The sequence below is a fragment of the Kogia breviceps genome, chromosome 1, assembly GCF_026419965.1.
Source record: "Kogia breviceps isolate mKogBre1 chromosome 1, mKogBre1 haplotype 1, whole genome shotgun sequence".
NCBI classification, from domain to species: Eukaryota; Metazoa; Chordata; class Mammalia; order Artiodactyla; family Physeteridae; genus Kogia; species Kogia breviceps.
The window spans coordinates 91,027,269-91,053,700 of record NC_081310.1 but is presented as its reverse complement, the minus strand read 5'-3'; the positions used below and the strand labels follow the sequence as shown (position 1 = coordinate 91,053,700).

The 26,432-nt window shown below is 64.0% G+C and overlaps 18 non-coding genes across 18 annotated transcripts; 10 read left to right on the top strand and 8 right to left on the bottom strand.

Annotated features, from left to right (window-relative positions):
• Positions 1 to 359: 359 nt before the first annotated feature.
• Positions 360 to 430, bottom strand: TRNAG-GCC (transfer RNA glycine (anticodon GCC)). Its single transcript has one exon. It is a non-coding gene; the product is annotated as a tRNA-Gly (tRNA).
• A 1,633-nt stretch (positions 431 to 2,063) lies between these two features.
• TRNAL-CAG (transfer RNA leucine (anticodon CAG)) lies at positions 2,064 to 2,146 on the bottom strand. Its single transcript has one exon. It is a non-coding gene; the product is annotated as a tRNA-Leu (tRNA).
• Positions 2,147 to 2,739: 593 nt separating this feature from the next.
• Positions 2,740 to 2,811, top strand: TRNAD-GUC (transfer RNA aspartic acid (anticodon GUC)). The gene has a single exon. It is a non-coding gene; the product is annotated as a tRNA-Asp (tRNA).
• An 834-nt stretch (positions 2,812 to 3,645) lies between these two features.
• TRNAG-UCC (transfer RNA glycine (anticodon UCC)) lies at positions 3,646 to 3,717 on the top strand. The gene has a single exon. It is a non-coding gene; the product is annotated as a tRNA-Gly (tRNA).
• A 263-nt stretch (positions 3,718 to 3,980) lies between these two features.
• On the top strand, positions 3,981 to 4,052 carry TRNAE-CUC (transfer RNA glutamic acid (anticodon CUC)). Its single transcript has one exon. It is a non-coding gene; the product is annotated as a tRNA-Glu (tRNA).
• Positions 4,053 to 8,165: 4,113 nt separating this feature from the next.
• On the bottom strand, positions 8,166 to 8,236 carry TRNAG-GCC (transfer RNA glycine (anticodon GCC)). Its single transcript has one exon. It is a non-coding gene; the product is annotated as a tRNA-Gly (tRNA).
• A 1,636-nt stretch (positions 8,237 to 9,872) lies between these two features.
• TRNAL-CAG (transfer RNA leucine (anticodon CAG)) lies at positions 9,873 to 9,955 on the bottom strand. The gene has a single exon. It is a non-coding gene; the product is annotated as a tRNA-Leu (tRNA).
• A 593-nt stretch (positions 9,956 to 10,548) lies between these two features.
• On the top strand, positions 10,549 to 10,620 carry TRNAD-GUC (transfer RNA aspartic acid (anticodon GUC)). The gene has a single exon. It is a non-coding gene; the product is annotated as a tRNA-Asp (tRNA).
• An 834-nt stretch (positions 10,621 to 11,454) lies between these two features.
• Positions 11,455 to 11,526, top strand: TRNAG-UCC (transfer RNA glycine (anticodon UCC)). The gene has a single exon. It is a non-coding gene; the product is annotated as a tRNA-Gly (tRNA).
• A 263-nt stretch (positions 11,527 to 11,789) lies between these two features.
• TRNAE-CUC (transfer RNA glutamic acid (anticodon CUC)) lies at positions 11,790 to 11,861 on the top strand. The gene has a single exon. It is a non-coding gene; the product is annotated as a tRNA-Glu (tRNA).
• A 4,113-nt stretch (positions 11,862 to 15,974) lies between these two features.
• TRNAG-GCC (transfer RNA glycine (anticodon GCC)) lies at positions 15,975 to 16,045 on the bottom strand. Its single transcript has one exon. It is a non-coding gene; the product is annotated as a tRNA-Gly (tRNA).
• A 1,633-nt stretch (positions 16,046 to 17,678) lies between these two features.
• On the bottom strand, positions 17,679 to 17,761 carry TRNAL-CAG (transfer RNA leucine (anticodon CAG)). Its single transcript has one exon. It is a non-coding gene; the product is annotated as a tRNA-Leu (tRNA).
• A 593-nt stretch (positions 17,762 to 18,354) lies between these two features.
• TRNAD-GUC (transfer RNA aspartic acid (anticodon GUC)) lies at positions 18,355 to 18,426 on the top strand. Its single transcript has one exon. It is a non-coding gene; the product is annotated as a tRNA-Asp (tRNA).
• An 834-nt stretch (positions 18,427 to 19,260) lies between these two features.
• On the top strand, positions 19,261 to 19,332 carry TRNAG-UCC (transfer RNA glycine (anticodon UCC)). The gene has a single exon. It is a non-coding gene; the product is annotated as a tRNA-Gly (tRNA).
• Positions 19,333 to 19,595: 263 nt separating this feature from the next.
• On the top strand, positions 19,596 to 19,667 carry TRNAE-CUC (transfer RNA glutamic acid (anticodon CUC)). The gene has a single exon. It is a non-coding gene; the product is annotated as a tRNA-Glu (tRNA).
• Positions 19,668 to 23,780: 4,113 nt separating this feature from the next.
• TRNAG-GCC (transfer RNA glycine (anticodon GCC)) lies at positions 23,781 to 23,851 on the bottom strand. Its single transcript has one exon. It is a non-coding gene; the product is annotated as a tRNA-Gly (tRNA).
• Positions 23,852 to 25,484: 1,633 nt separating this feature from the next.
• On the bottom strand, positions 25,485 to 25,567 carry TRNAL-CAG (transfer RNA leucine (anticodon CAG)). Its single transcript has one exon. It is a non-coding gene; the product is annotated as a tRNA-Leu (tRNA).
• A 593-nt stretch (positions 25,568 to 26,160) lies between these two features.
• Positions 26,161 to 26,232, top strand: TRNAD-GUC (transfer RNA aspartic acid (anticodon GUC)). The gene has a single exon. It is a non-coding gene; the product is annotated as a tRNA-Asp (tRNA).
• The last annotated feature ends 200 nt before the right edge of the window (positions 26,233 to 26,432 follow it).

The window sequence follows — 26,432 nt, the reverse complement described above, 5'->3', positions numbered from 1 at the left end:
CTGCCAGAGGTGGCGACTCCCTTGCTCCTGGTTGTGCAAAGGTGAAGAGGTTGGGCTGTGCGGGTGCCAGTGTGGGGTGTTTCTTACAGTGAAGAGCGTGACACAGGCGGGGTCAGGTTAAGGAAGAGAACAAGGACAAGGAAGGGGTCTGGGCGTAAGAGTGGCTGAGCCCGCAAGGTGTCAGGTCCTGGAGGCCTGGCTCCCGGGTGTGTGTGGGGTGGGGGCGTCTGCGTGGGAAGGTCCGGGGCCTGAAGGTGCGGTGGTGAGCGAGCTGTTGGCAGGACCGGTGCCTTGATTGTGGCAGCGGGGAAGCCCAGCTCCGCTTTGAGGCTGCGGGAACCAAAAGGGGGCGCTGTGGCTGCATGGGCCGGGAATCGAACCCGGGCCTCCCGCGTGGCAGGCGAGAATTCTACCACTGAACCACCCATGCACTGATGGCCGCCGGCGCCCGCCGCGGCCCCAGCGGTGCTCGCCGCCAACCGCCGGATCCTGGTCACTGCTCGTCCCGTGGGCATGTGCTCCATTTGAGCAGGAGGCCGACGGGCCACCTGAACGAGAGGCTCCGGGCACGCTGGCGACCCCGGGGCGCGAGGCGGTCGCAAGCACCGAGGGACGGAGGGACGCGGGCGGGCTCGGCCCGCCCTGCGCTTTCTCTGCCGTCCACGGCCGCCGCGAGACCGTCGCTGTCGCCAGAGGAAGCCAGGAGCCGCACGGGCCTGGCCCGCGCCCGAATCTCAGTCAGGGCGGGCGAGGCGTGGCCGCTGCGGCTGAGCACCGACGTTCCTCTCAACCGCCGCCGCCGCCGCCGCCGCCGCCGGGCCCCGACGCACAGTCCCTCTGGCGGCTGGCTTTCTTGCCGGTGCGGGGCGTACGAGGGCGGGCGGGGGCAGGGATCGGAGCTCGGGGCTGTGCAGGGACGGCGAGCGTGGGAGGTGGACCCCGGGCACCGCCGCCGCCGCCGCCGCCGCCGCCGAGCGGCGCTTAGGCCGAAAGAGCAAAGGTGTCTTAGCCTCGCTTCTGCGCTCTGCGCCCACCCCTCCCGCGGTGTCCCGCTCTGCTACGTTGGTTGTGAGGAGAAGCACTTTGGCAGACTGGCTGCTGGCTCGCGGACAGCCCGGTGACGGAGGGAGCGACCCAGGGTGTGGCTGGGTGCTGCCGGAGCCGCGGCTTCCCCGAGGGACTTGCGCTGGGGCGCCGAGGCGGCTGACTCGTGCTGGGGGCCGGACGTGTGTGGTGGGTGACAGGGCATCCAGGGCTTCCGCTCACTACTCACTGGAGCACCGTTCCTGGGAGCGACTCGTGCACCAGGCCCCGTGCAGGGAGGGCCCCCTGTTGGCTGGCCAGCAGGCAGGCAGGCAAGCAGGTGTGGTCCGGCCAGGGCCCCAAGGCGAAAAAGCAGCGAGGGGCACGCACCACAGGCCGGCAAGGTGGTGTCGGCGGCCACCTCGGTGTGGCTGTGGAGGAAATGGAACGGGCAGGCGGGCCGTTGGGGCTGACGGGAAGGACAGGATGTTGGAAAGACGGAGAGCTGCTGGTGGCGGAAGTGGAAGAAGGGCTGTGAGAGCGAGTCCGCTGTTCACCAGGCAGAAGTCGGAGGGTGGGCGAGGCGTGGAGGGCTTTCCACACGCGGCCGTTGTGCGTGTGGCGGTGGGGGCGGGGGGGAGCGGGAGTGGGAGGGAGGGACGCAGGCAGGCAGGCAGGCAGACAGGCAGGCAGGAAAGACCAGCAGCAGCAGCAGCAGCAGCAGCAGCAGCCGCAAGCAGGGGAGGAAAGATGTGCTGCGAAGGACTGAAGGTTTTCCAGGTGTGGGTGCAGGAAGGAGGGGGCATAGGAACCGGCGGGGAGGGCGTTTGTCCGGAAAGCCCGTCGCCGGAGGTTTCGTAGCGGGCCGTTTCTGCCAGGCCCCTGGCCGCGGCTGAGAAGGTCCCGCGTCTGAGAGGCGTGGATGTCCGGGCCGGAGTTTGGAGAGGCCGCAAGAGTGCACGGCGCGACGGACTGGAAGGCAGTAAAGCGCTGCCATGGGGGGGCCGGGTGCTTTTGTCGGGCGGGCCAAAAGGCTGGCTTGTCAGGAGTGGGATTCGAACCCACGCCTCCAGGGGAGACTGCGACCTGAACGCAGCGCCTTAGACCGCTCGGCCATCCTGACGGCGGGGCTGGGCGTGCGCGTGGCCGCTCGGCTGGCTGGGACCGGACGCGACGCGAACCCCGGTGCCCTTGGCGGGACGCGGTGCTCCGCGCCAGGCGCGCGGCCGTGTGGCTGAGCGACGGAGCGGGCGCGCGGCGGCCGACGGGGAGCAAGGCCAGACGACGCGCCTGGCTCCGCCGCGGTGGCGCCCTCGCCCGCCGCTGGCCCCGGACGCAGCCGGGCCGCGTCGGGCCAGCCCCTGCCGCCGGCCCCCCACCCGCGCCTCTCCTCGCCGGCCAAGGCCCGGCGCGCGCACCGCCCCTCCTCGCAGCCTTGCTTTCGGTCTCGGGCCGGGCCCCTCCTCCCGGCGCCATCGCCGCGTTGGAGGCAACAGGCAGCGCGCGCTCGGAGTTTTCAGCGCCACGCGGGTCCGAGTCCCTGTCGGGGTCGGGGGCTGCTGCTCTGGAGGACGCGCTTGGTGTGGCATTGGGTCGGGTCGGGCACGCGCCGGCCGCCCGTAGCGGGCAGGGGGCCGGAGGGCAGGGGGCCGGAGGGCAGGGGGAGGCGTCGGCAGGCAGCCCGAGAGCGGGCGTGTGCGGGGGTGGTCGCCGCCGTCCTCGTTAGTATAGTGGTGAGTATCCCCGCCTGTCACGCGGGAGACCGGGGTTCGATTCCCCGACGGGGAGGCAACACGCCCTCTTTTGGTGGCTGGCGCCGCTCTCTGTCCTGCCGCCTGGCTCCCAAGGGCCCTTCTTCTCGTCCCTCCGCCCTCCAGCGAAGCGCAGGGCGCCAGCGCGTGCCCAGCCTGCCCACCCTCGACCCCCTCCAGCCCTCCAGCCCTTCCGCCTCGCCGGGCGCTCCGTCGCCACGGCCGAGCGACGGCCTCCTCTGGACCCCACAAGCGCCCGAGGACACTGCGGCCCGCCCAAAGTGGCTGTGTCAGTAGGCTCCTTGCGTGGCGACGCACAGCTGCGCAACTATGCACAGCGGCCTGGACGGGTGGGAGGCGGATGAGTGCCGTCCCCTGTCGGTGCGGGAAGTGGCCTGGCCCAGCGCCCGGTGGAGAAGGGCTTTGGCGAGCCGGGGACTGGCAGACGCGTGCCCCGGGGGCGGGGGCGCGCCGCGGCGTGGAGCCGAGGGACCTGGAGCAGCAAGGCAGCGAGAGCGCCCCCCTGAGGCGGTCGGGCGGGTGGCCTGGTGCAGCTTCGTAGGGCTGGCGCGGGTGGGGCGCCGGGGGGCCTTGGTGGCGCCCGTGACATCACAGAGCTGCCGGCCGGCGGGGCGTCGGGGCAGGGCTGCTCCAAGCGGCGGCTTCGGCGGCGGAGGCTGAGAAGGAGGGGGAGGACGAGGAAGAGAAAGGGGAGTAGGAGGAGGGAGAGAAGGAAGAGGAGTCGAGGAGGAGGAGGGGGAGGGGGAGGAGGAGCAAGAGGAGGGGGAAGAGGGCGAGGGGGAGGAGGAGGCGACGAAAGTGCGCTCGGGCGAGCCCGGTGCCGGCGTCTCGGGGCGGCCCGGTCCGTGCAGCGTTGGTGGTATAGTGGTGAGCATAGCTGCCTTCCAAGCAGTTGACCCGGGTTCGATTCCCGGCCAACGCAGCGGGCTGACCTTTTGCCGAGCTCCGCGGGGGGCCTGTGAGGGAGAGCTGGGAGCAGGGAGCTAGCTGGCCCCAGCGGCTTTTCTTGTGTGTGCGGGAAGCAGGCACGCAGTGTTCTGAGGGTGCTGCAAGCAGGCAGGGCGGGAGGACACGTGGATTGCCAGCGACGGCGCGTGGCTGGACTTGGAAAGGCCGCGTCTTGGCGCCAAGGTGGCGCCGAGCGGGTGCTACGGGTCCAGCAGGAGCACGGCTAGAGCCCGACGCTCCCTGGTGGTCTAGTGGTTAGGATTCGGCGCTCTCACCGCCGCGGCCCGGGTTCGATTCCCGGTCAGGGAAGCCTTTCTTCTTCCTCTCAACCTCCCACCGTCCACATGGCACTTTTAGGCCACGCTTGCTCCGCGGCCTCGGCGCCCCGGGACCACAGCCACCCGGCGCCCTGCACCTCCAGCCCAAGCCCTGCCACGCAACCTCCACCCTCCCTCCCCGGCCAAGCCTTTTGGCCGCACTGGCGCGCGCCCTCGCGAGGCCTCCGACGGCCCGTGTCTTCCTTTTCGGACGCTTGCCTCAGCCCCCAACACGAGTGGCCGGGGCAGCGCCTCTCCCCGCCGTGGCTGTGGCCACGAGCAAACGCGCCCGCCCGTGTTTGGACTCTCCAGCAGCACCGCTTCTCCCCCACGGCGACGTCGGCGGCGGCGCCGACGGCGAGGGCGGTGTCACACGCGGTGCCTTCCGACAGCGCCGGATCCCCCGTGGAAAGGAGCACCGGTGGGCAGACGGGTGCTTCGCACCACCGCAGCAGGTTTCCTGAACGCCTTGCCGGTGCCTTGGGGGTGGCTGACAGTGTGGGATGACGGTGTTTGTGGCCGTGGTCGGTGGCCACCCCACGCCGGTTAGGGAACGGAGCAGGACGACCCCATGGAGAGAGGGCGGCGGCGGGCCGCGTGCCGTGCCGGGAGGTGCGAGGAAGGGCCTGGGGTGTCTGGCTGGAGCGCGGGCAGGAGCGGGAGGTGTTGGGCTGGCGGGGACCTGGCCCGGGAGAGCGGCTGGCCACTCAGGCAGGGGCTCAGCAGAAGCTTGGGGTGGTGGCGGCACCTGGCCCGGCAGGTGTGTGCGGGTGCGTGAGATCAGGGCGCGGGGTGGGCCTGAAGTAGCAGTGGGTCTGAGGAGCAGCGGCGGAAGTGAGACTTCCGGGCGGGACATGTGACAGCCGGGCCTGGGACACAAGGAGAAGGTGGCGCGGAGCGGGGTCTGAGCCTGCAGGCTGGGGGGAGGGGCGGGGTGTGTGAGTGCGCTGTGGGGCGAGGAAGATGGTGGGAGAGGACCCCTTCGCGGTGGGGTGGAGGGTGAGCGCCCCAGACTGGTGTGCTGTGCGGGAAGGTGGTCGGGCTAAGCAATGGGTTGGGACCGGGGGCGGTGGGTAGGAGGCAGCTAAGAGGACGACAGAAACGGAGGGCGCCACAGGGGCTAGGCGGGGTCCGAATGGGGTGGGGGCATTCTACTGCCCCAGAGACATACATCACCTCTCATCGGGGTTAACCATCCAGTCTCAGGTGTGTGTGGCGGCGGGGGTGGGGGCAGCAGGGGTTGAGGTTGAAAGAGGCCGAAGGAGAGGTCCCGTATGATCCAGCAATCCCACTCCTGGGTGCGTACCCGGAAATGACGAAACAAGAGTTCAAAACGGCACAAGCACCTCCAAGTTCACCAAATAGCGGCACTATTTGCACTAGCCAAGACATGGAGAAAAACCCAAGTGCCCATCAACGGGTGGCTAGTACGAGAAGAGGTGGTATACATGTACTATGGTGTATGACTCAGCCGTTAGTAAAAAAGAATGCAATATTGCCATTTGCGGCGACAAGAATGCTCCCAGGGAAGATTACGCTTAGTGAAGCACGTCCGACAGAGAAGCCCAAAGATATGTGGAATCTCAAAAGTACTACCAACGAACCTATGGGTGCAAAACAGAGACAGACTCACAGGCCTAGAAAACACACTGATGGCTACCCGAGGAGAAAAGGAGGGGTGGAGGGATAAATTGGGAGCTCCATGAACAGATACACAGTACTTCCTATAAATGAGACAAACAACAAGGATTTACAGAATAACACAGGGAATGATATTCAGTATCCTGCAATAACGTATAATGGAAATCAATCTGAAACAATATTAGACATGGAAGACAGTATCCCCTTTGCTGTACACCTGAAACTAACTCAGTATTGTTAATCAACTCTTCTTCCTAAACCACGAGTACTAGTACTTAAAAGCAAGTAAGTAAAAAAAAAGTTTTAAAAAGAAAGAAAAAAGTAAGTAAGTAAATAAAAACAACGAACACAATAAATAGGAGAAACATGAGCCACCAGATGATCCAGCAATCCCCGTCGTGGGTACACGTCCGCCCAAGAGCAAAACTGTTGTTTGAAGAGATCCACGCACCCCCGTGTTTGTAGCAGCACTACGTGCCACAGCCAAGACGTAGAAAAAACCCATGTGCCCATCAACGGTCGGCTGGCAGGAAAAGCTGGGGTATATATGTACTGTGGAATATTACTCAGCCATTTCAGAAAATGAAATATTGCCATGTGCCACAATAAGGATGGTCCTAGAGGATATTCCACTTAGGGAAGTAAGTCTGACCGAGAAGCACAAAGATCCGTGGAATCTAAACCATAATAGAAAAGAACGATTGTGCAATAGAGAAACAGACTCACAGACATAGAAAACACACTGATGGTTACCCGAGGAGAAAGGGAGGGGTGGAGACATCAGTCAGGAGCGGCGATGAACAGATACACCGTAGTTCATATAAAAGACGTAGGCGACACGGATTTCCGGAATCACACGGGGAATGATATTCAATATCCTGTAGTAAGCTATAACGGAAAGCAACCTGAAACAATATGAGACACGGAAAACAGTATCCATGTTGCTGTGCACCTGAAACTAACTCAATCTTGTTAATCAATTTTTCTTCCAAAATTACAGCTACTAGTTCTTATAAGTAAATGAATAAATAACTATTAAATGCATAAATAGAAACAACACACTAAATAAATAGGTGAAATATGAGCTCTCATATGATCCAGCGATCCCCATCGTGGGTACACATCGGCAGAGGAGAGAAAGTGTCACTTGAAGAGATCCGTGCACCCTCGTGTCCACAGCAGCACTGCGGGCCACAGCCAAGACATGGACAAAGCCCCAGTGCCCATCAACGCCGATGGCTGGCACAGGCAGACGTGGTATGCACGTGCTGTGGAATATTACTCAGCCATACAAAAAGAGTGAGATATTGCCATTTGCACCAATAAGGAGGGACCCAGAGGATATTACACTTAGCGACGTAAGGCAGGCAGAGAAGCACAAAGAAATGTGGAATCTATACCGTACCACAAACGAATGTATGCGCCAAAGAGAAACAGACTCACAGACATAGGAAACACACTGTTCGTTACCCAAGGGGAAAGTGCAGGGCAGGGAAAAATACGGAGCTGCGATGAACGGAGAGGAAATACTGTATACATCAAGCACATAAGCAGCAAGCATTCACCGTACAGCACAGGGAAATGTATACATATGTCGTGATAAGGTATAGTGGAAAATAACCTGGGAAAGGACATGTAACTGAATCATCTTGCCGTACACCTGAATGTAACACAATGTTGTAAAGCAACCGCACTGCTATGAAAAGGAGAAGAAGGCGAAGTGGGCAAAAGGAGGAGGCCAACGGCACAGAGGCAAGGGCAGGATCCTTGACAACGTAGGATTTGGAAAGGATCCGGGGAAAAGTGGGGAGATGGGGTGGGGTGGGGGTGTTTGTGGGAGTAGGCTGGAGGCTGAGGTGGTGGTGCTGGTGGTGCTGTCCCGAGGGCTGATGCCGTTGGTGGGAGCAGAGGTTCAGGGGAGGGCGTGGTGTTTGTCGTGCTGATGGTGCTGGTGGCAGTAGCGGTGGAGGAGCGGGCCGGTGTTGGAAACGTATTTCTGTGGAGGGTCAAACTCGAGTGCAGTCTGCGATGATTGTGTGGGCTTCTTTTGAACTCCTCGTGCAAGTGAACGCTTTGGGGACTCTCCAGGAAAATGGGATGGATCACTGCCAGAGGTGGCGACTCCCTTGCTCCTGGTTGTGCAAAGGTGAAGAGGTTGGGCTGTGCGGGTGCCAGTGTGGGGTGTTTCTTACAGTGAAGAGCGTGACACAGGCGGGGTCAGGTTAAGGAAGAGAACAAGGACAAGGAAGGGGTCTGGGCGTAAGAGTGGCTGAGCCCGCAAGGTGTCAGGTCCTGGAGGCCTGGCTCCCGGGTGTGTGTGGGGTGGGGGCGTCTGCGTGGGAAGGTCCGGGGCCTGAAGGTGCGGTGGTGAGCGAGCTGTTGGCAGGACCGGTGCCTTGATTGTGGCAGCGGGGAAGCCCAGCTCCGCTTTGGGGCTGCGGGAACCAAAAGGGGGCGCTGTGGCTGCATGGGCCGGGAATCGAACCCGGGCCTCCCGCGTGGCAGGCGAGAATTCTACCACTGAACCACCCATGCACTGATGGCCGCCGGCGCCCGCCGCGGCCCCAGCGGTGCTCGCCGCCAACCGCCGGATCCTGGTCACTGCTCGTCCCGTGGGCATGTGCTCCATTTGAGCAGGAGGCCGACGGGCCACCTGAACGAGAGGCTCCGGGCACGCTGGCGACCCCGGGGCGCGAGGCGGTCGCAAGCACCGAGGGACGGAGGGACGCGGGCGGGCTCGGCCCGCCCTGCGCTTTCTCTGCCGTCCACGGCCGCCGCGAGACCGTCGCTGTCGCCAGAGGAAGCCAGGAGCCGCACGGGCCTGGCCCGCGCCCGAATCTCAGTCAGGGCGGGCGAGGCGTGGCCGCTGCGGCTGAGCACCGACGTTCCTCTCAACCGCCGCCGCCGCCGCCGCCGCCGCCGGGCCCCGACGCACAGTCCCTCTGGCGGCTGGCTTTCTTGCCGGTGCGGGGCGTACGAGGGCGGGCGGGGGCAGGGATCGGAGCTCGGGGCTGTGCAGGGACGGCGAGCGTGGGAGGTGGACCCCGGGCACCGCCGCCGCCGCCGCCGCCGCCGCCGAGCGGCGCTTAGGCCGAAAGAGCAAAGGTGTCTTAGCCTCGCTTCTGCGCTCTGCGCCCACCCCTCCCGCGGTGTCCCGCTCTGCTACGTTGGTTGTGAGGAGAAGCACTTTGGCAGACTGGCTGCTGGCTCGCGGACAGCCCGGTGACGGAGGGAGCGACCCAGGGTGTGGCTGGGTGCTGCCGGAGCCGCGGCTTCCCCGAGGGACTTGCGCTGGGGCGCCGAGGCGGCTGACTCGTGCTGGGGGCCGGACGTGTGTGGTGGGTGACAGGGCATCCAGGGCTTCCGCTCACTACTCACTGGAGCACCGTTCCTGGGAGCGACTCGTGCACCAGGCCCCGTGCAGGGAGGGCCCCCTGTTGGCTGGCCAGCAGGCAGGCAGGCAAGCAGGTGTGGTCCGGCCAGGGCCCCAAGGCGAAAAAGCAGCGAGGGGCACGCACCACAGGCCGGCAAGGTGGTGTCGGCGGCCACCTCGGTGTGGCTGTGGAGGAAATGGAACGGGCAGGCGGGCCGTTGGGGCTGACGGGAAGGACAGGATGTTGGAAAGACGGAGAGCTGCTGGTGGCGGAAGTGGAAGAAGGGCTGTGAGAGCGAGTCCGCTGTTCACCAGGCAGAAGTCGGAGGGTGGGCGAGGCGTGGAGGGCTTTCCACACGCGGCCGTTGTGCGTGTGGCGGTGGGGGCGGGGGGGAGCGGGAGTGGGAGGGAGGGACGCAGGCAGGCAGGCAGGCAGACAGGCAGGCAGGAAAGACCAGCAGCAGCAGCAGCAGCAGCAGCAGCAGCAGCCGCAAGCAGGGGAGGAAAGATGTGCTGCGAAGGACTGAAGGTTTTCCAGGTGTGGGTGCAGGAAGGAGGGGGCATAGGAACCGGCGGGGAGGGCGTTTGTCCGGAAAGCCCGTCGCCGGAGGTTTCGTAGCGGGCCGTTTCTGCCAGGCCCCTGGCCGCGGCTGAGAAGGTCCCGCGTCTGAGAGGCGTGGATGTCCGGGCCGGAGTTTGGAGAGGCCGCAAGAGTGCACGGCGCGACGGACTGGAAGGCAGTAAAGCGCTGCCATGGGGGGGCCGGGTGCTTTTGTCGGGCGGGCCAAAAGGCTGGCTTGTCAGGAGTGGGATTCGAACCCACGCCTCCAGGGGAGACTGCGACCTGAACGCAGCGCCTTAGACCGCTCGGCCATCCTGACGGCGGGGCTGGGCGTGCGCGTGGCCGCTCGGCTGGCTGGGACCGGACGCGACGCGAACCCCGGTGCCCTTGGCGGGACGCGGTGCTCCGCGCCAGGCGCGCGGCCGTGTGGCTGAGCGACGGAGCGGGCGCGCGGCGGCCGACGGGGAGCAAGGCCAGACGACGCGCCTGGCTCCGCCGCGGTGGCGCCCTCGCCCGCCGCTGGCCCCGGACGCAGCCGGGCCGCGTCGGGCCAGCCCCTGCCGCCGGCCCCCCACCCGCGCCTCTCCTCGCCGGCCAAGGCCCGGCGCGCGCACCGCCCCTCCTCGCAGCCTTGCTTTCGGTCTCGGGCCGGGCCCCTCCTCCCGGCGCCATCGCCGCGTTGGAGGCAACAGGCAGCGCGCGCTCGGAGTTTTCAGCGCCACGGGGGTCCGAGTCCCTGTCGGGGTCGGGGGCTGCTGCTCTGGAGGACGCGCTTGGTGTGGCATTGGGTCGGGTCGGGCACGCGCCGGCCGCCCGTAGCGGGCAGGGGGCCGGAGGGCAGGGGGCCGGAGGGCAGGGGGAGGCGTCGGCAGGCAGCCCGAGAGCGGGCGTGTGCGGGGGTGGTCGCCGCCGTCCTCGTTAGTATAGTGGTGAGTATCCCCGCCTGTCACGCGGGAGACCGGGGTTCGATTCCCCGACGGGGAGGCAACACGCCCTCTTTTGGTGGCTGGCGCCGCTCTCTGTCCTGCCGCCTGGCTCCCAAGGGCCCTTCTTCTCGTCCCTCCGCCCTCCAGCGAAGCGCAGGGCGCCAGCGCGTGCCCAGCCTGCCCACCCTCGACCCCCTCCAGCCCTCCAGCCCTTCCGCCTCGCCGGGCGCTCCGTCGCCACGGCCGAGCGACGGCCTCCTCTGGACCCCACAAGCGCCCGAGGACACTGCGGCCCGCCCAAAGTGGCTGTGTCAGTAGGCTCCTTGCGTGGCGACGCACAGCTGCGCAACTATGCACAGCGGCCTGGACGGGTGGGAGGCGGATGAGTGCCGTCCCCTGTCGGTGCGGGAAGTGGCCTGGCCCAGCGCCCGGTGGAGAAGGGCTTTGGCGAGCCGGGGACTGGCAGACGCGTGCCCCGGGGGCGGGGGCGCGCCGCGGCGTGGAGCCGAGGGACCTGGAGCAGCAAGGCAGCGAGAGCGCCCCCCTGAGGCGGTCGGGCGGGTGGCCTGGTGCAGCTTCGTAGGGCTGGCGCGGGTGGGGCGCCGGGGGGCCTTGGTGGCGCCCGTGACATCACAGAGCTGCCGGCCGGCGGGGCGTCGGGGCAGGGCTGCTCCAAGCGGCGGCTTCGGCGGCGGAGGCTGAGAAGGAGGGGGAGGACGAGGAAGAGAAAGGGGAGTAGGAGGAGGGAGAGAAGGAAGAGGAGTCGAGGAGGAGGAGGGGGAGGGGGAGGAGGAGCAAGAGGAGGGGGAAGAGGGCGAGGGGGAGGAGGAGGCGACGAAAGTGCGCTCGGGCGAGCCCGGTGCCGGCGTCTCGGGGCGGCCCGGTCCGTGCAGCGTTGGTGGTATAGTGGTGAGCATAGCTGCCTTCCAAGCAGTTGACCCGGGTTCGATTCCCGGCCAACGCAGCGGGCTGACCTTTTGCCGAGCTCCGCGGGGGGCCTGTGAGGGAGAGCTGGGAGCAGGGAGCTAGCTGGCCCCAGCGGCTTTTCTTGTGTGTGCGGGAAGCAGGCACGCAGTGTTCTGAGGGTGCTGCAAGCAGGCAGGGCGGGAGGACACGTGGATTGCCAGCGACGGCGCGTGGCTGGACTTGGAAAGGCCGCGTCTTGGCGCCAAGGTGGCGCCGAGCGGGTGCTACGGGTCCAGCAGGAGCACGGCTAGAGCCCGACGCTCCCTGGTGGTCTAGTGGTTAGGATTCGGCGCTCTCACCGCCGCGGCCCGGGTTCGATTCCCGGTCAGGGAAGCCTTTCTTCTTCCTCTCAACCTCCCACCGTCCACATGGCACTTTTAGGCCACGCTTGCTCCGCGGCCTCGGCGCCCCGGGACCACAGCCACCCGGCGCCCTGCACCTCCAGCCCAAGCCCTGCCACGCAACCTCCACCCTCCCTCCCCGGCCAAGCCTTTTGGCCGCACTGGCGCGCGCCCTCGCGAGGCCTCCGACGGCCCGTGTCTTCCTTTTCGGACGCTTGCCTCAGCCCCCAACACGAGTGGCCGGGGCAGCGCCTCTCCCCGCCGTGGCTGTGGCCACGAGCAAACGCGCCCGCCCGTGTTTGGACTCTCCAGCAGCACCGCTTCTCCCCCACGGCGACGTCGGCGGCGGCGCCGACGGCGAGGGCGGTGTCACACGCGGTGCCTTCCGACAGCGCCGGATCCCCCGTGGAAAGGAGCACCGGTGGGCAGACGGGTGCTTCGCACCACCGCAGCAGGTTTCCTGAACGCCTTGCCGGTGCCTTGGGGGTGGCTGACAGTGTGGGATGACGGTGTTTGTGGCCGTGGTCGGTGGCCACCCCACGCCGGTTAGGGAACGGAGCAGGACGACCCCATGGAGAGAGGGCGGCGGCGGGCCGCGTGCCGTGCCGGGAGGTGCGAGGAAGGGCCTGGGGTGTCTGGCTGGAGCGCGGGCAGGAGCGGGAGGTGTTGGGCTGGCGGGGACCTGGCCCGGGAGAGCGGCTGGCCACTCAGGCAGGGGCTCAGCAGAAGCTTGGGGTGGTGGCGGCACCTGGCCCGGCAGGTGTGTGCGGGTGCGTGAGATCAGGGCGCGGGGTGGGCCTGAAGTAGCAGTGGGTCTGAGGAGCAGCGGCGGAAGTGAGACTTCCGGGCGGGACATGTGACAGCCGGGCCTGGGACACAAGGAAAAGGTGGCGGGGAGCGGGGTCTGAGCCTGCAGGCTGGGGGGAGGGGCGGGGTGTGTGAGTGCGCTGTGGGGCGAGGAAGATGGTGGGAGAGGACCCCTTCGCGGTGGGGTGGAGGGTGAGCGCCCCAGACTGGTGTGCTGTGCGGGAAGGTGGTCGGGCTAAGCAATGGGTTGGGACCGGGGGCGGTGGGTAGGAGGCAGCTAAGAGGACGACAGAAACGGAGGGCGCCACAGGGGCTAGGCGGGGTCCGAATGGGGTGGGGGCATTCTACTGCCCCAGAGACATACATCACCTCTCATCGGGGTTAACCATCCAGTCTCAGGTGTGTGTGGCGGCGGGGGTGGGGGCAGCAGGGGTTGAGGTTGAAAGAGGCCGAAGGAGAGGTCCCGTATGATCCAGCAATCCCACTCCTGGGTGCGTACCCGGAAATGACGAAACAAGAGTTCAAAACGGCACAAGCACCTCCAAGTTCACCAAATAGCGGCACTATTTGCACTAGCCAAGACATGGAGAAAAACCCAAGTGCCCATCAACGGGTGGCTAGTACGAGAAGAGGTGGTATACATGTACTATGGTGTATGACTCAGCCGTTAGTAAAAAAGAATGCAATATTGCCATTTGCGGCGACAAGAATGCTCCCAGGGAAGATTACGCTTAGTGAAGCACGTCCGACAGAGAAGCCCAAAGATATGTGGAATCTCAAAAGTACTACCAACGAACCTATGGGTGCAAAACAGAGACAGACTCACAGGCCTAGAAAACACACTGATGGCTACCCGAGGAGAAAAGGAGGGGTGGAGGGATAAATTGGGAGCTCCATGAACAGATACACAGTACTTCCTATAAATGAGACAAACAACAAGGATTTACAGAATAACACAGGGAATGATATTCAGTATCCTGCAATAACGTATAATGGAAATCAATCTGAAACAATATTAGACATGGAAGACAGTATCCCCTTTGCTGTACACCTGAAACTAACTCAGTATTGTTAATCAACTCTTCTTCCTAAACCACGAGTACTAGTACTTAAAAGCAAGTAAGTAAAAAAAAAGTTTTAAAAAGAAAGAAAAAAGTAAGTAAGTAAATAAAAACAACGAACACAATAAATAGGAGAAACATGAGCCACCAGATGATCCAGCAATCCCCGTCGTGGGTACACGTCCGCCCAAGAGCAAAACTGTTGTTTGAAGAGATCCACGCACCCCCGTGTTTGTAGCAGCACTACGTGCCACAGCCAAGACGTAGAAAAAACCCATGTGCCCATCAACGGTCGGCTGGCAGGAAAAGCTGGGGTATATATGTACTGTGGAATATTACTCAGCCATTTCAGAAAATGAAATATTGCCATGTGCCACAATAAGGATGGTCCTAGAGGATATTCCACTTAGGGAAGTAAGTCTGACCGAGAAGCACAAAGATCCGTGGAATCTAAACCATAATAGAAAAGAACGATTGTGCAATAGAGAAACAGACTCACAGACATAGAAAACACACTGATGGTTACCCGAGGAGAAAGGGAGGGGTGGAGACATCAGTCAGGAGCGGCGATGAACAGATACACCGTAGTTCATATAAAAGACGTAGGCGACACGGATTTCCGGAATCACACGGGGAATGATATTCAATATCCTGTAGTAAGCTATAACGGAAAGCAACCTGAAACAATATGAGACACGGAAAACAGTATCCATGTTGCTGTGCACCTGAAACTAACTCAATCTTGTTAATCAATTTTTCTTCCAAAATTACAGCTACTAGTTCTTATAAGTAAATGAATAAATAACTATTAAATGCATAAATAGAAACAACACACTAAATAAATAGGTGAAATATGAGCTCTCATATGATCCAGCGATCCCCATCGTGGGTACACATCGGCAGAGGAGAGAAAGTGTCACTTGAAGAGATCCGTGCACCCTCGTGTCCACAGCAGCACTGCGGGCCACAGCCAAGACATGGACAAAGCCCCAGTGCCCATCAACGCCGATGGCTGGCACAGGCAGACGTGGTATGCACGTGCTGTGGAATATTACTCAGCCATACAAAAAGAGTGAGATATTGCCATTTGCACCAATAAGGAGGGACCCAGAGGATATTACACTTAGCGACGTAAGGCAGGCAGAGAAGCACAAAGAAATGTGGAATCTATACCGTACCACAAACGAATGTATGCGCCAAAGAGAAACAGACTCACAGACATAGGAAACACACTGTTCGTTACCCAAGGGGAAAGTGCAGGGCAGGGAAAAATACGGAGCTGCGATGAACGGAGAGGAAATACTGTATACATCAAGCACATAAGCAGCAAGCATTCACCGTACAGCACAGGGAAATGTATACATATGTCGTGATAAGGTATAGTGGAAAATAACCTGGGAAAGGACATGTAACTGAATCATCTTGCCGTACACCTGAATGTAACACAATGTTGTAAAGCAACCGCACTGCTATGAAAAGGAGAAGAAGGCGAAGTGGGCAAAAGGAGGAGGCCAACGGCACAGAGGCAAGGGCAGGATCCTTGACAACGTAGGATTTGGAAAGGATCCGGGGAAAAGTGGGGAGATGGGGTGGGGTGGGGGTGTTTGTGGGAGTAGGCTGGAGGCTGAGGTGGTGGTGCTGGTGGTGCTGTCCCGAGGGCTGATGCCGTTGGTGGGAGCAGAGGTTCAGGGGAGGGCGTGGTGTTTGTCGTGCTGATGGTGCTGGTGGCAGTAGCGGTGGAGGAGCGGGCCGGTGTTGGAAACGTATTTCTGTGGAGGGTCAAACTCGAGTGCAGTCTGCGATGATTGTGTGGGCTTCTTTTGAACTCCTCGTGCAAGTGAACGCTTTGGGGACTCTCCAGGAAAATGGGATGGATCACTGCCAGAGGTGGCGACTCCCTTGCTCCTGGTTGTGCAAAGGTGAAGAGGTTGGGCTGTGCGGGTGCCAGTGTGGGGTGTTTCTTACAGTGAAGAGCGTGACACAGGCGGGGTCAGGGTAAGGAAGAGAACAAGGACAAGGAAGGGGTCTGGGCGTAAGAGTGGCTGAGCCCGCAAGGTGTCAGGTCCTGGAGGCCTGGCTCCCGGGTGTGTGTGGGGTGGGGGCGTCTGCGTGGGAAGGTCCGGGGCCTGAAGGTGCGGTGGTGAGCGAGCTGTTGGCAGGACCGGTGCCTTGATTGTGGCAGCGGGGAAGCCCAGCTCCGCTTTGAGGCTGCGGGAACCAAAAGGGGGCGCTGTGGCTGCATGGGCCGGGAATCGAACCCGGGCCTCCCGCGTGGCAGGCGAGAATTCTACCACTGAACCACCCATGCACTGATGGCCGCCGGCGCCCGCCGCGGCCCCAGCGGTGCTCGCCGCCAACCGCCGGATCCTGGTCACTGCTCGTCCCGTGGGCATGTGCTCCATTTGAGCAGGAGGCCGACGGGCCACCTGAACGAGAGGCTCCGGGCACGCTGGCGACCCCGGGGCGCGAGGCGGTCGCAAGCACCGAGGGACGGAGGGACGCGGGCGGGCTCGGCCCGCCCTGCGCTTTCTCTGCCGTCCACGGCCGCCGCGAGACCGTCGCTGTCGCCAGAGGAAGCCAGGAGCCGCACGGGCCTGGCCCGCGCCCGAATCTCAGTCAGGGCGGGCGAGGCGTGGCCGCTGCGGCTGAGCACCGACGTTCCTCTCAACCGCCGCCGCCGCCGCCGCCGCCGCCGGGCCCCGACGCACAGTCCCTCTGGCGGCTGGCTTTCTTGCCGGTGCGGGGCGTACGAGGGCGGGCGGGGGCAGGGATCGGAGCTCGGGGCTGTGCAGGGACGGCGAGCGTGGGAGGTGGACCCCGGGCACCGCCGCCGCCGCCGCCGCCGCCGCCGAGCGGCGCTTAGGCCGAAAGAGCAAAGGTGTCTTAGCCTCGCTTCTGCGCTCTGCGCCCACCCCTCCCGCGGTGTCCCGCTCTGCTACGTTGGTTGTGAGGAGAAGCACTTTGGCAGACTGGCTGCTGGCTCGCGGACAGCCCGGTGACGGAGGGAGCGACCCAGGGTGTGGCTGGGTGCTGCCGGAGCCGCGGCTTCCCCGAGGGACTTGCGCTGGGGCGCCGAGGCGGCTGACTCGTGCTGGGGGCCGGACGTGTGTGGTGGGTGACAGGGCATCCAGGGCTTCCGCTCACTACTCACTGGAGCACCGTTCCTGGGAGCGACTCGTGCACCAGGCCCCGTGCAGGGAGGGCCCCCTGTTGGCTGGCCAGCAGGCAGGCAGGCAAGCAGGTGTGGTCCGGCCAGGGCCCCAAGGCGAAAAAGCAGCGAGGGGCACGCACCACAGGCCGGCAAGGTGGTGTCGGCGGCCACCTCGGTGTGGCTGTGGAGGAAATGGAACGGGCAGGCGGGCCGTTGGGGCTGACGGGAAGGACAGGATGTTGGAAAGACGGAGAGCTGCTGGTGGCGGAAGTGGAAGAAGGGCTGTGAGAGCGAGTCCGCTGTTCACCAGGCAGAAGTCGGAGGGTGGGCGAGGCGTGGAGGGCTTTCCACACGCGGCCGTTGTGCGTGTGGCGGTGGGGGCGGGGGGGAGCGGGAGTGGGAGGGAGGGACGCAGGCAGGCAGGCAGGCAGACAGGCAGGCAGGAAAGACCAGCAGCAGCAGCAGCAGCAGCAGCAGCAGCCGCAAGCAGGGGAGGAAAGATGTGCTGCGAAGGACTGAAGGTTTTCCAGGTGTGGGTGCAGGAAGGAGGGGGCATAGGAACCGGCGGGGAGGGCGTTTGTCCGGAAAGCCCGTCGCCGGAGGTTTCGTAGCGGGCCGTTTCTGCCAGGCCCCTGGCCGCGGCTGAGAAGGTCCCGCGTCTGAGAGGCGTGGATGTCCGGGCCGGAGTTTGGAGAGGCCGCAAGAGTGCACGGCGCGACGGACTGGAAGGCAGTAAAGCGCTGCCATGGGGGGGCCGGGTGCTTTTGTCGGGCGGGCCAAAAGGCTGGCTTGTCAGGAGTGGGATTCGAACCCACGCCTCCAGGGGAGACTGCGACCTGAACGCAGCGCCTTAGACCGCTCGGCCATCCTGACGGCGGGGCTGGGCGTGCGCGTGGCCGCTCGGCTGGCTGGGACCGGACGCGACGCGAACCCCGGTGCCCTTGGCGGGACGCGGTGCTCCGCGCCAGGCGCGCGGCCGTGTGGCTGAGCGACGGAGCGGGCGCGCGGCGGCCGACGGGGAGCAAGGCCAGACGACGCGCCTGGCTCCGCCGCGGTGGCGCCCTCGCCCGCCGCTGGCCCCGGACGCAGCCGGGCCGCGTCGGGCCAGCCCCTGCCGCCGGCCCCCCACCCGCGCCTCTCCTCGCCGGCCAAGGCCCGGCGCGCGCACCGCCCCTCCTCGCAGCCTTGCTTTCGGTCTCGGGCCGGGCCCCTCCTCCCGGCGCCATCGCCGCGTTGGAGGCAACAGGCAGCGCGCGCTCGGAGTTTTCAGCGCCACGGGGGTCCGAGTCCCTGTCGGGGTCGGGGGCTGCTGCTCTGGAGGACGCGCTTGGTGTGGCATTGGGTCGGGTCGGGCACGCGCCGGCCGCCCGTAGCGGGCAGGGGGCCGGAGGGCAGGGGGCCGGAGGGCAGGGGGAGGCGTCGGCAGGCAGCCCGAGAGCGGGCGTGTGCGGGGGTGGTCGCCGCCGTCCTCGTTAGTATAGTGGTGAGTATCCCCGCCTGTCACGCGGGAGACCGGGGTTCGATTCCCCGACGGGGAGGCAACACGCCCTCTTTTGGTGGCTGGCGCCGCTCTCTGTCCTGCCGCCTGGCTCCCAAGGGCCCTTCTTCTCGTCCCTCCGCCCTCCAGCGAAGCGCAGGGCGCCAGCGCGTGCCCAGCCTGCCCACCCTCGACCCCCTCCAGCCCTCCAGCCCTTCCGCCTCGCCGGGCGCTCCGTCGCCACGGCCGAGCGACGGCCTCCTCTGGACCCCACAAGCGCCCGAGGACACTGCGGCCCGCCCAAAGTGGCTGTGTCAGTAGGCTCCTTGCGTGGCGACGCACAGCTGCGCAACTATGCACAGCGGCCTGGACGGGTGGGAGGCGGATGAGTGCCGTCCCCTGTCGGTGCGGGAAGTGGCCTGGCCCAGCGCCCGGTGGAGAAGGGCTTTGGCGAGCCGGGGACTGGCAGACGCGTGCCCCGGGGGCGGGGGCGCGCCGCGGCGTGGAGCCGAGGGACCTGGAGCAGCAAGGCAGCGAGAGCGCCCCCCTGAGGCGGTCGGGCGGGTGGCCTGGTGCAGCTTCGTAGGGCTGGCGCGGGTGGGGCGCCGGGGGGCCTTGGTGGCGCCCGTGACATCACAGAGCTGCCGGCCGGCGGGGCGTCGGGGCAGGGCTGCTCCAAGCGGCGGCTTCGGCGGCGGAGGCTGAGAAGGAGGGGGAGGACGAGGAAGAGAAAGGGGAGTAGGAGGAGGGAGAGAAGGAAGAGGAGTCGAGGAGGAGGAGGGGGAGGGGGAGGAGGAGCAAGAGGAGGGGGAAGAGGGCGAGGGGGAGGAGGAGGCGACGAAAGTGCGCTCGGGCGAGCCCGGTGCCGGCGTCTCGGGGCGGCCCGGTCCGTGCAGCGTTGGTGGTATAGTGGTGAGCATAGCTGCCTTCCAAGCAGTTGACCCGGGTTCGATTCCCGGCCAACGCAGCGGGCTGACCTTTTGCCGAGCTCCGCGGGGGGCCTGTGAGGGAGAGCTGGGAGCAGGGAGCTAGCTGGCCCCAGCGGCTTTTCTTGTGTGTGCGGGAAGCAGGCACGCAGTGTTCTGAGGGTGCTGCAAGCAGGCAGGGCGGGAGGACACGTGGATTGCCAGCGACGGCGCGTGGCTGGACTTGGAAAGGCCGCGTCTTGGCGCCAAGGTGGCGCCGAGCGGGTGCTACGGGTCCAGCAGGAGCACGGCTAGAGCCCGACGCTCCCTGGTGGTCTAGTGGTTAGGATTCGGCGCTCTCACCGCCGCGGCCCGGGTTCGATTCCCGGTCAGGGAAGCCTTTCTTCTTCCTCTCAACCTCCCACCGTCCACATGGCACTTTTAGGCCACGCTTGCTCCGCGGCCTCGGCGCCCCGGGACCACAGCCACCCGGCGCCCTGCACCTCCAGCCCAAGCCCTGCCACGCAACCTCCACCCTCCCTCCCCGGCCAAGCCTTTTGGCCGCACTGGCGCGCGCCCTCGCGAGGCCTCCGACGGCCCGTGTCTTCCTTTTCGGACGCTTGCCTCAGCCCCCAACACGAGTGGCCGGGGCAGCGCCTCTCCCCGCCGTGGCTGTGGCCACGAGCAAACGCGCCCGCCCGTGTTTGGACTCTCCAGCAGCACCGCTTCTCCCCCACGGCGACGTCGGCGGCGGCGCCGACGGCGAGGGCGGTGTCACACGCGGTGCCTTCCGACAGCGCCGGATCCCCCGTGGAAAGGAGCACCGGTGGGCAGACGGGTGCTTCGCACCACCGCAGCAGGTTTCCTGAACGCCTTGCCGGTGCCTTGGGGGTGGCTGACAGTGTGGGATGACGGTGTTTGTGGCCGTGGTCGGTGGCCACCCCACGCCGGTTAGGGAACGGAGCAGGACGACCCCATGGAGAGAGGGCGGCGGCGGGCCGCGTGCCGTGCCGGGAGGTGCGAGGAAGGGCCTGGGGTGTCTGGCTGGAGCGCGGGCAGGAGCGGGAGGTGTTGGGCTGGCGGGGACCTGGCCCGGGAGAGCGGCTGGCCACTCAGGCAGGGGCTCAGCAGAAGCTTGGGGTGGTGGCGGCACCTGGCCCGGCAGGTGTGTGCGGGTGCGTGAGATCAGGGCGCGGGGTGGGCCTGAAGTAGCAGTGGGTCTGAGGAGCAGCGGCGGAAGTGAGACTTCCGGGCGGGACATGTGACAGCCGGGCCTGGGACACAAGGAAAAGGTGGCGGGGAGCGGGGTCTGAGCCTGCAGGCTGGGGGGAGGGGCGGGGTGTGTGAGTGCGCTGTGGGGCGAGGAAGATGGTGGGAGAGGACCCCTTCGCGGTGGGGTGGAGGGTGAGCGCCCCAGACTGGTGTGCTGTGCGGGAAGGTGGTCGGGCTAAGCAATGGGTTGGGACCGGGGGCGGTGGGTAGGAGGCAGCTAAGAGGACGACAGAAACGGAGGGCGCCACAGGGGCTAGGCGGGGTCCGAATGGGGTGGGGGCATTCTACTGCCCCAGAGACATACATCACCTCTCATCGGGGGTAACCATCCAGTCTCAGGTGTGTGTGGCGGCGGGGGTGGGGGCAGCAGGGGTTGAGGTTGAAAGAGGCCGAAGGAGAGGTCCCGTATGATCCAGCAATCCCACTCCTGGGTGCGTACCCGGAAATGACGAAACAAGAGTTCAAAACGGCACAAGCACCTCCAAGTTCACCAAATAGCGGCACTATTTGCACTAGCCAAGACATGGAGAAAAACCCAAGTGCCCATCAACGGGTGGCTAGTACGAGAAGAGGTGGTATACATGTACTATGGTGTATGACTCAGCCGTTAGTAAAAAAGAATGCAATATTGCCATTTGCGGCGACAAGAATGCTCCCAGGGAAGATTACGCTTAGTGAAGCACGTCCGACAGAGAAGCCCAAAGATATGTGGAATCTCAAAAGTACTACCAACGAACCTATGGGTGCAAAACAGAGACAGACTCACAGGCCTAGAAAACACACTGATGGCTACCCGAGGAGAAAAGGAGGGGTGGAGGGATAAATTGGGAGCTCCATGAACAGATACACAGTACTTCCTATAAATGAGACAAACAACAAGGATTTACAGAATAACACAGGGAATGATATTCAGTATCCTGCAATAACGTATAATGGAAATCAATCTGAAACAATATTAGACATGGAAGACAGTATCCCCTTTGCTGTACACCTGAAACTAACTCAGTATTGTTAATCAACTCTTCTTCCTAAACCACGAGTACTAGTACTTAAAAGCAAGTAAGTAAAAAAAAAGTTTTAAAAAGAAAGAAAAAAGTAAGTAAGTAAATAAAAACAACGAACACAATAAATAGGAGAAACATGAGCCACCAGATGATCCAGCAATCCCCGTCGTGGGTACACGTCCGCCCAAGAGCAAAACTGTTGTTTGAAGAGATCCACGCACCCCCGTGTTTGTAGCAGCACTACGTGCCACAGCCAAGACGTAGAAAAAACCCATGTGCCCATCAACGGTCGGCTGGCAGGAAAAGCTGGGGTATATATGTACTGTGGAATATTACTCAGCCATTTCAGAAAATGAAATATTGCCATGTGCCACAATAAGGATGGTCCTAGAGGATATTCCACTTAGGGAAGTAAGTCTGACCGAGAAGCACAAAGATCCGTGGAATCTAAACCATAATAGAAAAGAACGATTGTGCAATAGAGAAACAGACTCACAGACATAGAAAACACACTGATGGTTACCCGAGGAGAAAGGGAGGGGTGGAGACATCAGTCAGGAGCGGCGATGAACAGATACACCGTAGTTCATATAAAAGACGTAGGCGACACGGATTTCCGGAATCACACGGGGAATGATATTCAATATCCTGTAGTAAGCTATAACGGAAAGCAACCTGAAACAATATGAGACACGGAAAACAGTATCCATGTTGCTGTGCACCTGAAACTAACTCAATCTTGTTAATCAATTTTTCTTCCAAAATTACAGCTACTAGTTCTTATAAGTAAATGAATAAATAACTATTAAATGCATAAATAGAAACAACACACTAAATAAATAGGTGAAATATGAGCTCTCATATGATCCAGCGATCCCCATCGTGGGTACACATCGGCAGAGGAGAGAAAGTGTCACTTGAAGAGATCCGTGCACCCTCGTGTCCACAGCAGCACTGCGGGCCACAGCCAAGACATGGACAAAGCCCCAGTGCCCATCAACGCCGATGGCTGGCACAGGCAGACGTGGTATGCACGTGCTGTGGAATATTACTCAGCCATACAAAAAGAGTGAGATATTGCCATTTGCACCAATAAGGAGGGACCCAGAGGATATTACACTTAGCGACGTAAGGCAGGCAGAGAAGCACAAAGAAATGTGGAATCTATACCGTACCACAAACGAATGTATGCGCCAAAGAGAAACAGACTCACAGACATAGGAAACACACTGTTCGTTACCCAAGGGGAAAGTGCAGGGCAGGGAAAAATACGGAGCTGCGATGAACGGAGAGGAAATACTGTATACATCAAGCACATAAGCAGCAAGCATTCACCGTACAGCACAGGGAAATGTATACATATGTCGTGATAAGGTATAGTGGAAAATAACCTGGGAAAGGACATGTAACTGAATCATCTTGCCGTACACCTGAATGTAACACAATGTTGTAAAGCAACCGCACTGCTATGAAAAGGAGAAGAAGGCGAAGTGGGCAAAAGGAGGAGGCCAACGGCACAGAGGCAAGGGCAGGATCCTTGACAACGTAGGATTTGGAAAGGATCCGGGGAAAAGTGGGGAGATGGGGTGGGGTGGGGGTGTTTGTGGGAGTAGGCTGGAGGCTGAGGTGGTGGTGCTGGTGGTGCTGTCCCGAGGGCTGATGCCGTTGGTGGGAGCAGAGGTTCAGGGGAGGGCGTGGTGTTTGTCGTGCTGATGGTGCTGGTGGCAGTAGCGGTGGAGGAGCGGGCCGGTGTTGGAAACGTATTTCTGTGGAGGGTCAAACTCGAGTGCAGTCTGCGATGATTGTGTGGGCTTCTTTTGAACTCCTCGTGCAAGTGAACGCTTTGGGGACTCTCCAGGAAAATGGGATGGATCACTGCCAGAGGTGGCGACTCCCTTGCTCCTGGTTGTGCAAAGGTGAAGAGGTTGGGCTGTGCGGGTGCCAGTGTGGGGTGTTTCTTACAGTGAAGAGCGTGACACAGGCGGGGTCAGGTTAAGGAAGAGAACAAGGACAAGGAAGGGGTCTGGGCGTAAGAGTGGCTGAGCCCGCAAGGTGTCAGGTCCTGGAGGCCTGGCTCCCGGGTGTGTGTGGGGTGGGGGCGTCTGCGTGGGAAGGTCCGGGGCCTGAAGGTGCGGTGGTGAGCGAGCTGTTGGCAGGACCGGTGCCTTGATTGTGGCAGCGGGGAAGCCCAGCTCCGCTTTGAGGCTGCGGGAACCAAAAGGGGGCGCTGTGGCTGCATGGGCCGGGAATCGAACCCGGGCCTCCCGCGTGGCAGGCGAGAATTCTACCACTGAACCACCCATGCACTGATGGCCGCCGGCGCCCGCCGCGGCCCCAGCGGTGCTCGCCGCCAACCGCCGGATCCTGGTCACTGCTCGTCCCGTGGGCATGTGCTCCATTTGAGCAGGAGGCCGACGGGCCACCTGAACGAGAGGCTCCGGGCACGCTGGCGACCCCGGGGCGCGAGGCGGTCGCAAGCACCGAGGGACGGAGGGACGCGGGCGGGCTCGGCCCGCCCTGCGCTTTCTCTGCCGTCCACGGCCGCCGCGAGACCGTCGCTGTCGCCAGAGGAAGCCAGGAGCCGCACGGGCCTGGCCCGCGCCCGAATCTCAGTCAGGGCGGGCGAGGCGTGGCCGCTGCGGCTGAGCACCGACGTTCCTCTCAACCGCCGCCGCCGCCGCCGCCGCCGCCGGGCCCCGACGCACAGTCCCTCTGGCGGCTGGCTTTCTTGCCGGTGCGGGGCGTACGAGGGCGGGCGGGGGCAGGGATCGGAGCTCGGGGCTGTGCAGGGACGGCGAGCGTGGGAGGTGGACCCCGGGCACCGCCGCCGCCGCCGCCGCCGCCGCCGAGCGGCGCTTAGGCCGAAAGAGCAAAGGTGTCTTAGCCTCGCTTCTGCGCTCTGCGCCCACCCCTCCCGCGGTGTCCCGCTCTGCTACGTTGGTTGTGAGGAGAAGCACTTTGGCAGACTGGCTGCTGGCTCGCGGACAGCCCGGTGACGGAGGGAGCGACCCAGGGTGTGGCTGGGTGCTGCCGGAGCCGCGGCTTCCCCGAGGGACTTGCGCTGGGGCGCCGAGGCGGCTGACTCGTGCTGGGGGCCGGACGTGTGTGGTGGGTGACAGGGCATCCAGGGCTTCCGCTCACTACTCACTGGAGCACCGTTCCTGGGAGCGACTCGTGCACCAGGCCCCGTGCAGGGAGGGCCCCCTGTTGGCTGGCCAGCAGGCAGGCAGGCAAGCAGGTGTGGTCCGGCCAGGGCCCCAAGGCGAAAAAGCAGCGAGGGGCACGCACCACAGGCCGGCAAGGTGGTGTCGGCGGCCACCTCGGTGTGGCTGTGGAGGAAATGGAACGGGCAGGCGGGCCGTTGGGGCTGACGGGAAGGACAGGATGTTGGAAAGACGGAGAGCTGCTGGTGGCGGAAGTGGAAGAAGGGCTGTGAGAGCGAGTCCGCTGTTCACCAGGCAGAAGTCGGAGGGTGGGCGAGGCGTGGAGGGCTTTCCACACGCGGCCGTTGTGCGTGTGGCGGTGGGGGCGGGGGGGAGCGGGAGTGGGAGGGAGGGACGCAGGCAGGCAGGCAGGCAGACAGGCAGGCAGGAAAGACCAGCAGCAGCAGCAGCAGCAGCAGCAGCAGCCGCAAGCAGGGGAGGAAAGATGTGCTGCGAAGGACTGAAGGTTTTCCAGGTGTGGGTGCAGGAAGGAGGGGGCATAGGAACCGGCGGGGAGGGCGTTTGTCCGGAAAGCCCGTCGCCGGAGGTTTCGTAGCGGGCCGTTTCTGCCAGGCCCCTGGCCGCGGCTGAGAAGGTCCCGCGTCTGAGAGGCGTGGATGTCCGGGCCGGAGTTTGGAGAGGCCGCAAGAGTGCACGGCGCGACGGACTGGAAGGCAGTAAAGCGCTGCCATGGGGGGGCCGGGTGCTTTTGTCGGGCGGGCCAAAAGGCTGGCTTGTCAGGAGTGGGATTCGAACCCACGCCTCCAGGGGAGACTGCGACCTGAACGCAGCGCCTTAGACCGCTCGGCCATCCTGACGGCGGGGCTGGGCGTGCGCGTGGCCGCTCGGCTGGCTGGGACCGGACGCGACGCGAACCCCGGTGCCCTTGGCGGGACGCGGTGCTCCGCGCCAGGCGCGCGGCCGTGTGGCTGAGCGACGGAGCGGGCGCGCGGCGGCCGACGGGGAGCAAGGCCAGACGACGCGCCTGGCTCCGCCGCGGTGGCGCCCTCGCCCGCCGCTGGCCCCGGACGCAGCCGGGCCGCGTCGGGCCAGCCCCTGCCGCCGGCCCCCCACCCGCGCCTCTCCTCGCCGGCCAAGGCCCGGCGCGCGCACCGCCCCTCCTCGCAGCCTTGCTTTCGGTCTCGGGCCGGGCCCCTCCTCCCGGCGCCATCGCCGCGTTGGAGGCAACAGGCAGCGCGCGCTCGGAGTTTTCAGCGCCACGCGGGTCCGAGTCCCTGTCGGGGTCGGGGGCTGCTGCTCTGGAGGACGCGCTTGGTGTGGCATTGGGTCGGGTCGGGCACGCGCCGGCCGCCCGTAGCGGGCAGGGGGCCGGAGGGCAGGGGGCCGGAGGGCAGGGGGAGGCGTCGGCAGGCAGCCCGAGAGCGGGCGTGTGCGGGGGTGGTCGCCGCCGTCCTCGTTAGTATAGTGGTGAGTATCCCCGCCTGTCACGCGGGAGACCGGGGTTCGATTCCCCGACGGGGAGGCAACACGCCCTCTTTTGGTGGCTGGCGCCGCTCTCTGTCCTGCCGCCTGGCTCCCAAGGGCCCTTCTTCTCGTCCCTCCGCCCTCCAGCGAAGCGCAGGGCGCCAGCGCGTGCCCAGCCTGCCCACCCTCGACCCCCTCCAGCCCTCCAGCCCTTCCGCCTCGCCGGGCGCTCCGTCGCCACGGCCGAGCGACGGCCTC